This window comes from Hippocampus comes, unplaced genomic scaffold, assembly GCF_001891065.2.
Source record: "Hippocampus comes isolate QL1 unplaced genomic scaffold, H_comes_QL1_v1.1 scaffold57, whole genome shotgun sequence".
NCBI lineage: Eukaryota > Metazoa > Chordata > Actinopteri > Syngnathiformes > Syngnathidae > Hippocampus > Hippocampus comes.
In genome coordinates this window covers 2,798,770-2,809,447 of record NW_017805039.1, presented here as the reverse complement: position 1 = coordinate 2,809,447, position 10,678 = coordinate 2,798,770, and the positions used below count along the sequence as shown (strand labels likewise).

Here is a 10,678-nt window from a genome sequence, read left to right as displayed (position 1 = left end):
ACAGAAGAAAAAAGCTGGCGTCCAAATATGTGAGCAAAAAATGAGGACTGTGAAGTCAAATAGAAAATCATTGGAAGGGGATTTTATGGACTGCAGATTTAATTTCCATCTGATGGCCAAAAAAAAAAAAAAAGAGAGAGAGAGAGATCCGAATTAATCCTCTTAGTTGTTTGTTTGGTAATCTGATTTTGTCTTGATTTTTTTTCGGGCCGCTATCTGAGGTTATGGTTACTGATGCTGCCTCTGGACGCATTGTGGCGATTTTCACCAAATCACACCCCCCCCCCCCCAAAGTCCTCCCCTCTGGCGTGTTATTCTCCACATATTAACAACATATCAGCAGACTAAATCCCCCAATCAAGAAGATACTATATGTCTGCCTGTGAAATGATTCCCCACTGTGTCAGAGCGGCACACTATGCTCCAAATAAATGACCTACTTTGCACATTAACACACATTTACATGCGGGGCGAGATCAGGGAGCGCTTCATCGTTTATGAACCCATCTCACTTTAAAGTGCAACGTGTGGCTCCGGTCCAATTCTTAGAAAACATCACCCTCTTCTAACACGGCAGGCCAAATTGAATTGCGGGCATCGCAGCGGAATGGAAATGAGATAATCTCCCCTTTAGAAAATATGAACATCATGTCCAGAAGGTTCCATGATACTTTTAAAGGAAGGCGGGTCTGGAACCAGGGGGGGTCATACTAAATTCTAATTTCCACCAAGCAATACGAGCTACCTTAGCAAGGCATGATTTGGACTCGGGACAGGAAAATGTAGGTAGAACCCGAACATATGCATGTGATGTCTTCTTCTTCCTGGAGAGGCTAAATACAAGTCGGAGCAAGTGGAAAGTGAATATCAAAAATGTTATTGCGATCCGTAAGCCGTCCCTACAGCGGATCATTTTGTTTGCTCCAATTCCATGTTGACAATTCTCTCTCGACCACTCAGTGGATAACCGTCATAAGAACGGAGCGGCACTCTTCAGGAAGCCTATTTTAGGTCACTGTATAGCAACTGAGAGGTGCCTCAACGGAGCGCCATTTGAATCAGCTAATGAGGTCACATTTCCAGCAAGCGTAAATGTGTTAGTTTGGTCTGGATTGGAGTGTTCCTTCAACCTCCCATGAATGTTTTTGGAATGTGGGAGAAAACCGGAGTACCCTGGAGAAAACCCACGCAGGCACGGGGAGAATTTGCAAACGCCACACAGGAAGGCGCGGATTCAAACCAAGGACATTGGCACTGTAAGGTGAACCAATGGGCCAACGAGCTGCCCTGATTTGATTTGATTTTACTTTTTGGTATTCACGGGGCTTTAGATATATAAGTGAACAGAAACCTCTCTTCGAGAATGAATCCATTATTCAAAGTTGCCTTGGGGGCACCTTAGCTTAGTTGAAATGCGCAAGCAGGCAAAATACATAATGAGCAAAATGGCTCTAATTAAAAGGAAGCAAGTATCAGCATCCTGTGTATCTTCAACATAATCTGCGCGATGCGAACGTCGCGGCGACTCGCGACTCTAACGGGTCACAGAGTGTCACGCGACGAGGAGGACTCGCGCACGCAAATGAAACCCAATGCAACAGAACAATGCGGAAAAATGTCAACAAGGCTTTGGACACACGTCATATTGACTTGGAGGCACGCTCGAGCGCACAGCCACACGCGACTTGACATGGATGAATGTGTAAGTGCTTCCACTTTTTCCGACCATCTCACACACACACACACACACACACACACACACACACACACACACACACACACACACACACACACACAAACTAGCTAGATTGCAATCCATGATTGCTCATGGACCATGATAAGAAAATGTAGTAGATGCATAATCTGATATGCATGACTTGAGGTTTCACCGCGCCTTTCTTTTTCCTCTTGGAAATCGCAGGTTGTATCCATAATTTACGGAGGCCTCCGTCTGTTTTCCTCCCTTTTTCCACTCTGCCTCTCCCTCGCCCCTTCCTCGCCCCGCACCTCACTCTTGGCAATCTGGCTTTTGCAGTTTACCTCATTAGCATATTGCACAATGTGCAGATGCCACCAAAAATTATTCACCTTGCAGCGTTTTTGATGCTGTTGTGCACAAACACAAATTACTCTGTCAACAATTTTGCAAGTGGCCCAAAATAAGGTAGCGAGGGCAAAAAGTCTCAATTTTGGTCTTGGGTGTGTACTTTTATGTCCTTTTCCACTGCACAATACCGGTTTGGAGCAGACGGTTTTCCACTTCTGCGGGAAACTGCAAAAACCACGCTGCATTGAAGGCATCAGGAGGAACTCTAGCCAGCAACAAGGGAATGTCAACTATATTTACTTGTCAGCAGAGAGAGGGTTTTGATTCGAGAGGACACCGAGGGCAGCAAGAAGGCACACAACAGACTGTGAAGTACAAATAATACTACTCATGAAGTGACGATCAAGTCACATTAGCATGTGTGCTCATTTTTGTCATTTCGAGCAATAAATATTACACGCTACATTCCATGAAGTAAGCAGACACATTTTACATCAGAGGAAAATCGGGACTGCAGCGGCAGCAAGGTAGAGACTATGGAGTATAATGCTGCATGTTCCGGAATGAAGTTACAGACAGAAGATAAGCTCGCATTCGCGTGTGGTTTGTTTTGCGAATGTTCTGCTCAGCATGATGACACATTTTATGGAAGACGACACAGAGGGCCGCTGCAGCCAAGTGGAGATTGTGGAGTATAAAACCGCAATTTTCAGAGCTAAGACACAGGAACAGCTAACTTTAGCATATATGTTGACTGCTATTTATCTATTTTTTTAAGGATGCTCAATACCACTTTTTTTTTCAGACCAATACCATGTCCAATTGCCATATTGGGCTGCTGCAGCTAAGTGGAGACTGTGGAGTATAAAACCGCAATTTTCAGAGCTAAGACACAGGAACAGCTAACTTTAGCATATATGTTGACTGCTATTTATCTATTTTTTTAAGGATGCTCAATACCACTTTTTTTTCAGACCAATACCATGTCCAATTGCCATATTGGGCTGCTGCAGCTAAGTGGAGACTGTGGCACAGTAACAGGCGAAGCGAAATTTAGCATATCTTAACTGCTCTCATTTTTAGCAGTACATTTGTATGTCTTGTATGTGGCCCACATGTAAAGGCAACTGTATTAATGTGTAAGATGATTGAGGGCCCCTGCAGCAAAGTGGAGACTGTGGAGAATAATCCTGCCGCTGACGAAGGCAAAGCAACAGGCTAAGGTAACATGAACAAGTGTTTATTTTTGATCATATCTAGCAGGTTATTTTGGAATCAAGTTCATTCCATTCAATCATCCTGTTCGCACTCTTTACAAGCAAGCAGGCACTATTACTGTCTGACTTCTTCACTCCAAGGACAAAGTACGCCAGTGTGAAGCATCATTCAAAGTGGACACGTCTTTTTTCTGGCTGGCAAAACTCCAGCACTCCATTTCCTGGCGCCCCAGACAAGCTAAAGCTTGGACTGGAAACCTCAGTGTGAAATCAAGATGCTTACCGGTGGAGGAGGGTGATCCCGCGTTTCACGTTGACAAAATCCGCGCCTTAATCCTCATCGATCACAGGCCCGCTTCTGAAACGAGACAAAGCGAAAAGAGCGACGCGCATCAAGGCGTGTGACAAAACACAATGTGCTTTTCAGTGATAGGCAAACAAGACTGGAGGTGGCGTCGTTTATCGAGATGTAATAAAGCGCCCCTGTCGCGCTTCTGACAGATTGGAGGCGCGTAACAAGGGCTGACAACGTGCACATCTAATCCCTGACAAATATCACACTTAAAACACTTGAAACGACAAACGTCGAGTTGCTTTTTTTTTTTTCTCCTTTTTCTCTCCGGTATCGTCGAGTTGCCAAAGCAGCTGTCAGTTAAGTCTGCAGGCTTTCATCTTTCCTGCTCGATGAGTAGAAAAACGTCTTCCGTCTTTATTGTTAATATCTTGTCAGTCTGTACGGTCCGCGAGGACGACTTAAATATTGTATCTTCACAGGCTAGCGTTTGCCCCGCATTTAATTACCGTTAACAGCTAAATACGCCTCCGTGCTTTATTCACCCCCTCAAATAATGCTTGAGTCCAATTTAATTAGTCATATGCCTTTTAATTAACTAACTATGATCTGATACTGTAATTTCACACTGGTGTATGGAATATAGACGGGGGCACTTAAACACAGAGACAGCCGTGCGCTCATTTGGCACCCTTTTTTGTGCAATTGTGTTGGCATTTCGGTGTGTTCTCTGTGTTTACGCGCTGACTGTTAGCCACTGAACCGTCACTAAGACGACGTTCCTGTTTGCGCTCGGCCCATTATTGTTACTGCAAGATAAAGATGCTAATTAAGGACAATCATACAGTGAGTAGTGACAATTACTGTTGGTAAATGATCATTTGTTCCTTTTAGGAACGCGCACGGTTGCACAAAGACACTGCTGATTCTCTCTGAAATGAACCCTGAGCCGTTTCAAGTGGACCAAACGGTGGAGGTGTGAATATACCCTTAGCTTGTTTATTTTTTTGTTTTTTTTTAAATCACAAAAAAACAGTCAAACAGGGGTGTGGAGACTTTTTATACCCGCTCTAGATGGTTTTCCATTTACTAAGGCATGATCAACATTGACTTTAGAGATAATATCGTTGTCAAATGAAGACTTCAGGCGATTTTAGATGGCTGCAACAAATAAGGGCAGCACAGTGACTTAGCGGTTAGCATGTCAATGTCACAGTTCTGATGTTCTGGGTCCAAATCTCAGCCATTTTGCATTTTCTCCCTGTGTTAGCTAATTGTAAGCCATTGGGGATTCTCAAAATGTTGTCAATGTTGTGATATGAACAAACCTTTTCAAAAGACAAGCTCAAGAACAAATTATAAAAGGTAAACAGCTAGCTAGATAGATTAACGGTGACGTAAATCTTACATTGTGTTCTGGTCTAATACATTTGTTAAGTAACCGTTGCTAAGTTGTATTAATATAGACCTTTCTAACCTTGAAACCGTAACATAAAAATGAAAGCACTACAGCTGAAAAGCCATTTGTTCCAAGCACAGAAGGTTGGAAATCTTGTAAAATTAATTATGAACCAATGGTTTAACAATGAAAGCAACCGCCAATGCCTTTCATCAAGTGAGCACACTTTGCAATAATTACAATGCAAACAACACTTGATGCTTACACACACACACACACACACACACACACACACACACACACACACACACACACACACACACACACAACAACGCACAAGCCGCTGCTGGCATTTCCTTAACAGTCGCACCTGCTCATTTGTCTCTGCTGCTGTTGTGTTTAAACTATCTATCCAATTTAAATAGCGCTTGTACTCATGAATTTTTTAAAAAGTTGTTGAAATAGATCGGTCTGTTTTTTTGATCAGATCATTGATCAGTTATTGTTTTTTTTTCTTTTTTTAATTCGCTTATTGGTGATGGGCTCTGAACTCCTGATCGTGTAAAGCCTAATTTTAATAATACTTTGGCAAGTCCGAATTTAAAACTGTGCACCTTAATCATAGTTGTCACAACACGCTGAGGTCTACTTGGAGGGATGCAGCATAGTTAAGAGCAAGAAGAAGAAACAGAGAAGGTCCCCAATTTACTTGTGCTGACTCCAATCATAGCGTTGTTCCCACAGAGCAAAGAGAACATATGACTGTGAGGAATGTCAAATGTTATAAGCGTTTGCATTTCTGCTCTGCGTGTGTTAAGATAACAGCTGTTTGAAGGTTTATAATCACTGCAATGTCGACGGTAAATTCCATTCGCCCCTCTATGTACTTTTGCGTTACATATTAACATTATGCTAGCAGCTTTTTTTAAATGGTTAGGTTGAACCTTTTGCTGTTTAAATATAGAAAGTTTATTCTCCCCTTGTTTTACGCCTGTTCAAGAGTAAACATTACATGCGGATGACAAACAAAGAGCGAGACGCATCGCATCTTATTTGGAGAACTGCGTGAGCCGTTTTTTTTTTGTTTTTTTTTGACAGTGAGAGAATGAAAGTACTTGCGGTTTTGTGGTGCGTTTTGCGCCCGTTGACGGCAAGGAAAAATGGATGCCTTTGGCACCTGCAGACACCATCAGAGAGGCAACAAATGGAAGCATTGATTCGCTTAGTTGCTTATTTACACCCAGGAAGGAGAAGAAGAAACAAATTCCCTTGTCGCGCCTTTGTTTCAGCATCACGCGACACAACAGGATGGATGAGAAGTGAGGTGAGGGGGGGCAGCGCACACACACACACACACACACACACACACACACACACACACACACACACACACACACACACACACACACACGTGTTACATGTGGATTAATCTCCACTGGGCGTCATCACAGATGCCATTAGACGTAGCAGAAGGCGAGAATCGTGCAGGAAAACGAGAGGCTGCCGTCTAAATAATTTATTCCAAGGCTCATCTTGTCTCACACCACGGGGGGATTTCTGCTTTCAATTTGCCCCGCGTTTTCTTTCCTCGCTGTACTCGAACGGCGGCAACGGATTTGTTGTGATTGGCACGCGGAAGGTCAGCGTTAGCGAGCTAGCGTCGACAGCGTCCTCGGCGGGCTGGTGCGCGGGTCTATTAGCACGCTAGGATGGCGTTGCATATGTGTGTGTACGTGAATGCGTGTGTGTATGTGTATGTGTGTGTGTGTGTGTGTGTGTGTGTGTGTGTGTGTGTGTGGGGGGGGGGCTTTGTTTACTCGAGTGTGTGCTGGCTGACGCTGGAGAATAGGCCTACGGAGCGTAGAGACAGCGGTGTGTGTCGGAGCTTATTAGGCATCTTTCCAAGGACATGGGAGGCACCAGACGTTACAGAGGATGCAAAGAAAGAAAAAAAAAAACACGATTGCTAATCATAGTTGGAAGATGTTAGGAATGCATTGGGGTGAGGAGGAATACCAAACAAGAAGAAGAGGGGATGAGGATGGCGTTCGGGATGAAGTCAGGACTGGTATGCGTGTCCTCACGGTGTGTGTCACAGGGGGACGAAGTAGGGGACAGGACAGTGAGGCAGCAGGTCATCGGTCAACTGGTAAGATTGCATTAAGAGCTGAAAAACTCTGGACAGTCACATAATGTCACTGCAGGTGACAAAGCCTTGGCGGAGGTTCGCGCTCTCGTTAACTTCCGAAATGTCCTCGCCGACAAGCGTGGCGCCGGCAGCCCTTTGCACCCGCGCACACGGAGGGGAAACTCGGCACCAGCATGACTCAGCACGGAGGAATGCGTCGATGGTTATGTCTGTCGCTCTCCCTCCCTCCTGAAGTGGGCAGGTCTCTTCGCACTCAGTAATTATCAAGGTTATTTTCTCCAGAAGGCCAAATCCCTGTTTATGGGCAGGAGCGTGTGTCACTGGGGCCCCGGCTGTGGACGAGCCTCGCTCGCTGGCTTTGCGTTTGCCAGATTGCGTGCGCCGTTGTCCCGCTTGAAAAACATTTTCGCTCCCTCCTGCGCGGCGGTCTCGGGCATAATTGTGCTTTGCAAAACCGCCCGAAACAAAAGGTTGGCGCATGGCGAGGAGAAAAGTTAATATTCAAGCACGCCACCCCATAAAAACGTGCCCTTAAATAAACATAGCATGGACTCGATTGGGAAGCGCCATTTATTTATCGCAGACGTGAGGATAAAGGGTTCAACGTTTACGACTTGAGTTCAACGGTGTTGTAAAAACATTTAATAGTTTTCTACTGTTATTGGTTCAATTCAATCTCTTTACCAGAGTCAGACCCTCTGGAGAATTGCAACCTGGGTTTGCTGAGCACATTTCCTTCTGGCAAGCATCGCAGGAGGAAGTGCAACTATGAAGGGTCAGTGGTTAACAAGGCGTGTTAAAAAAAAAAAAAAAAAAAGGCCCAAGAAAACGTGAAGCGATAAGCTAGGTATTGTGGCCGTTAATTGGAAGCAAACAGAAGGCAACTTTGTCTTGTGAACGCCATACAGAGGAGACTTGTCCTCCTGTTACAGAGCAAACATAAGCCCGGAGCGAACTTGACTTGAGCACTAAAGTAAATTTGCATGAAACAAACTGTTGGCCGGGGTCAGCGGTGCAAACATTGCACACGCACGCACGCACGAACACAAATGGCTTGCGCCCTTCATAAAGGCTGCTTCCTTTGCGTTTCATCGCACGGGCCGGGCTTTGTTAGTGTGCGGAAATGCCTCCAGAGGAAATGAAAATACTGGCAAGTCCCTGCACCTCATTCTGGGGGGGGGAGAGAGAGAGAGAGAGAGAGAGAGAGAGAGAGAGAGAGAGAGAGAGAGAGAGAGAGAGAGAGAGATGCAACTCCTGCAGCTGCAAGTTCACACACACACACACACACACACACACACACACCCACACACACACACACACACACACACACACACACAGATCCGTATGCCAAGTGGCCGCGTAGGTGGAGTGCTCAGGTTACGTACAGAGATAACCGTGTTAACCCAAAGAACATAAACACGGGTGTGTGGTTACAAGGCTGTCAGGGGAAACCAACGCTGGCAGCTCACAATCTAAAGTTGGACTAATGTTGCCATGGTTGCCACTAAATTACAGACGGTGTTTCTGTGCACACCACTACTGCTACACACTTTTTGGTTTTTTTTTGGGGGAAATACACTCCGGGTTGCCGTGGATGTGTGAATGTGTGTGTATGTGTGTGTGTGTTTGGGAGATTCCCTTGAAGTAAATGTCATGGAAGGTATAAAGTGAATTGGAAACGGAAGTAGATCAAATTATCCAATCATGCAAAAAGTATTTTACGAGACACCTTCCTTCTCCCTGTCATGAATGGGCATAATCTATTTGTTTTTAATTATCTACGAAGAATGATGTGCTGTAAACTGTCTAGCCTGCTGACTAAATGGGTTGCATGAGAAATTGAAATATCCATCAACCACATAATGTATGTCCAGGCCGGGTATGTTTTGCATCGCTTCGTTTACTGCTCTAACGGGTTTCTGAAACACAAAAGAGTATCCAACAAATGCACAACAACGACTCGGGGATCTTCGACACTGGTTAGACGGGCTGCTGTAGAAATGGTATCAGCCACCACCTCCATATTGACAACTAAGGCTTCCTTGGCATTGGTTAGTTAGCTGCCTGAATGGGTTGCTGCCATAACTGGAAAATCCGCCAGGCACACAATGTATGTACGACTTGGGGATCTTTGGCATTTGCCAGTTTGCAACCTAAATGGGTTGCTGTAGAATTCAGAACCACATTTTCACAAATTCGTCGCGGATGATGTAATGGTACACACGGCGGACTTGTGTGCGGGATCCGTTCCCCCTCAGCGACGGTGTGCATATGGGTGTCAATGGTCGTTTGTCTCTATGTGAGCCATGTGACTGACCGGCGACCAGTTCAGGGTGGAGCCTGCTGGGATAGGCTCCAACAACTCCCTGCGACCCTGTTCAGGATAAGCGGTGTTGAAAATGGACGGGTCCCAAAACATGTCGGTGAAATTTTAATACGCACCCACATCTTTGGAATCTTTGGCACTGGCTAGTTTGCTGCCTAAACGGGTTGCAGTGCAGCCACACCGAAGAGTGAGCCTCGGGTTTTAAACATCACACCCTTTAACGGCCTTTCCCGCATGAAAGCACTGATATTAGTTGCACTGACGCAAAACTGCCGGGTCGACGTCATCCCACTCCATTCCGTTGTCAGTGCCGTTGATAAGACGAGAAATGCCGACTCTTAAAACAACCGCAAAGCGGTCCTGTGACTGATTTTGATTCCCACTGAAGGAGATTTCTTCAAAAGCCAATGTCGTTAGCTCTTTGGATCGCGGCATCCGCTCCTCACGCATGCTCTTACTCTTTTTAAACATTCCATTACCTCACACTGTGACCATCTTGGCCACAAGCACATGTTTGTGATCTAGGCGACGGCTCTCCAGAAACAGACGATTGCAATCCAACAGTCGATGGCAGGAAGACACTTCAGGCAAAAACGGATTACGGGAGTGCAAAAGAGACATGGTAACATTTGGACAGATTGTTCCGAGTCCAGATGGGCTAATCTTTTACTCCTTTAATTTTGTACACAATAAGTGTGCTGCCCAGCTAATTCAAACATTGTACAACGATAAAATAAATGAAAGCTCCAAGCCGGCGTGCGAGCTTTCTGATCAACCGCTGCCAAGTTGCACACAGCCTCCCTGAGCCGCCCACGCCGACTTTGTGAGTTGACCCGGGAAATGTAAAACACGAAGCTTTCTTTTACCTTCATATTTCATGTCATTTGTACCTCCTTCTACACGCATCCGACAAGACTCATCCACCTACCACTGAGTCGTTGAGTGTAAATACCAAATTCTGCTTGCTTTATAATCTATGTCACAAGAACCATCGTGCCTTTACTAAACAGCTGATGGGTGGCTGAGTCCAGAGAAGGTTTATTTGTTCGAGAACATCCTTAAATAAAGGTTGAACAAAATAAAATCAAACTGAACATAAAAATTGAACATTGGGAAAGTTCCATCGATCCCCCAAAAGAAACATGGCTATCTATACACAACATGGTGGAGTGACCAAATCATGTTAGAATGCTTGTTATTGATAAAGATGAAATCTCCATATGTGTTTAAATGTAATGTCACAAAGGG

At 44.9% G+C, this 10,678-nt stretch overlaps 1 protein-coding gene across 1 annotated transcript in view; it reads right to left on the bottom strand.

Moving 5' to 3' along the window:
* zmiz1a (zinc finger, MIZ-type containing 1a) overlaps positions 1 to 10,678 on the bottom strand; it is a 137,468-nt gene that overhangs the window by 78,858 nt on the left and 47,932 nt on the right. Inside the window, exon 3 of the mRNA XM_019863990.1 lies at positions 3,548 to 3,622. The gene's annotated coding sequence lies outside the window, so the exon portion shown is untranslated. The remainder of the gene's footprint in view (positions 1 to 3,547; positions 3,623 to 10,678) is intronic.